This window comes from Athene cunicularia, unplaced genomic scaffold, assembly GCF_003259725.1.
Source record: "Athene cunicularia isolate RWA unplaced genomic scaffold, athCun1 SCF_148, whole genome shotgun sequence".
Lineage (NCBI taxonomy): Eukaryota > Metazoa > Chordata > Aves > Strigiformes > Strigidae > Athene > Athene cunicularia.
This window is the reverse complement of record NW_020799209.1, coordinates 14,199-16,071: the sequence shown is the minus strand read 5'-3', so window position 1 is coordinate 16,071 and position 1,873 is coordinate 14,199. Positions and strand designations below refer to the sequence as shown.

General features: G+C 62.1%; 1 long non-coding RNA gene across 1 annotated transcript; it reads right to left on the bottom strand.

Moving 5' to 3' along the window:
* Window positions 1-357: 357 nt before the first annotated feature.
* Window positions 358-745, bottom strand: LOC113490579. The gene is made up of 2 exons (XR_003400266.1): window positions 574-745; window positions 358-495 (listed from the first exon to the last, which is right to left on the bottom strand). It is a non-coding gene; the product is annotated as an uncharacterized LOC113490579 (long non-coding RNA).
* Between the last annotated feature and the right edge of the window lie 1,128 nt (window positions 746-1,873).

Here is a 1,873-nt window from a genome sequence, read left to right as displayed (position 1 = left end):
TCCCATGGGTGCTGGTTATCCTCCTTAGGAGCACCCATGGGTGCTGGGGTCCTTTCCAGGAGCACCCATGGGTGCTGAGGTCCCCCCTAGGAGCACCCACGGGTGCTGGGGAGGTCCCGAGAGCTCCCCTGGGTGCTGGTGATCCTCCTTAGGAGCACCCATGGGTGCTGAGGACACTCTTTAGGAGCACCCATGGGTGCTGAGGTCCTCCCTAGGAGCATCCATGGGTGCTGGGGTTCTCCTCAGAGCACCCATGGGTGGGGGTTGCCCTGGGTCCTTTCCAGGAGCACCCATGGGTGCTGGGGCCCTTCCTGGTAGCACCCACTAGTGGAGGTTGCCCACCTACTGGGGTCCTTCAAGAGCACCCATGGGTGCTGGAGTGTTTCCTGGCAGCACCCATGGGTGGGTGGGGGTTTGCCCAGATGCCTGGGTCCTTCCTTAGGTGCACCCATGGGTGCTGGGGTCCTTCCTGAGAGCACCCATAGGTGGGGTTCACTCAGATGCCAGGGTCCTTCCTGGGAGCACCCATGGGTGCCAAGGAGCTTCCACGGGGCACCCATGGCTAGGGGTAACCCAGATGCTGGGGTCTTTCGTTAATAGCACCCATGGGTGCTGAGGTCCTTCTTCCGGCGCACCCATGGGTGGGGGCTGCCCGGATGCCTGGGTTCTTCATTAAGAGCACCCATGGGTGCTGGGGTCCTTCCTGAGAACACCCATGGGTGCTCGTCACCTGGATAACTGGGTTCTTCGTACAAGAGCACCCATGGGTGCGGGGGGTCCTTCCTGAGAGCACCCATGGGTGCTGAGGTGCTTCGGGTGCTGACGTCCTTCCTGGGAACACCCACGAGTGGGGGTCACCCGGCTGCCTGCGTTTTTCCTTACGAGCACCCATGGGTGCTGGGTCCTTTCCAGGAGCACCCATGGGTGCTGCCGTTGCCTGGATGCCTGGGTTCTTCGTTAAGAGCACCCATGGGTGGTGAGATCTTCCCCAGGAGCACCCATGGGTGCTGCGATCCCTCCTGGGAACACCCATGGCTGGGGGTCGCCTGGATCCTTCCTGGGAGCACCCATGGGTGCTGAAGTCCTCTCCAGAAGCACCCATGGATGCCAGGGTTGCCCGGATGCCTTGGTTCTTCATTAAGAGCACCTATGGGTGCTGAGATACTCCCTAGGAGCACCCATGGGTGCTGGGCTCCTCCCCAGGAGCACCCACGACCGGACGTCACCTGGACTCTTCCTTGGGAGCACCCATGGGTGCTGAGATGGGTGCTGGGGTCCCTCCTGGGAACACCCATGGGTGGAAGTCACCCACATAGCTGCTGGGTTCTTCGTTAAGAGCACCCACGGGTGCTGGAGTGTTTCCTGACAGCACCCATGGGTGGGGGTTGCCCAGATGCCCGAGTTCTTCTTTCCAGGAGCACCCATGGGTGCTGAGGCGCTTTCCAGGAGCACGCATGGCTGGGGGGGGGTGTGTGTTGTCGCCTGGATCCTTCCTCAGGAGCACCCATGGGTGCTGGGTCCTTTCGGGGAGCACCCATGGGTGCTGAGGTCCTTTCCGGGAGCACCCATGGGTGCTGGGTTTGCTTGGCTTCTTCCTTAGGAGCACCCATGGGTGGCAGTTGTCTAGATCCTTCCTCAGGAGCACCCATGGGTGCTGGGTCCTTACCGGGAGCACCCATGGGTGCTGACGTCCTTTCCAGGAGCACCCATGGGTGCTGAGTCCTTTCCAGGAGCACCCATGGGTGCTGCGGTCCTTTCCGGGAGCACCCATGGGTGCTGAGGTTCTTTCCGGGAGCACCCATGGGTGCTGACGTCCTTTCCAGGAGCACCCATGGGTGCTGAGGTCCTTTCCGGGAGCACCCATGGGTGCTGA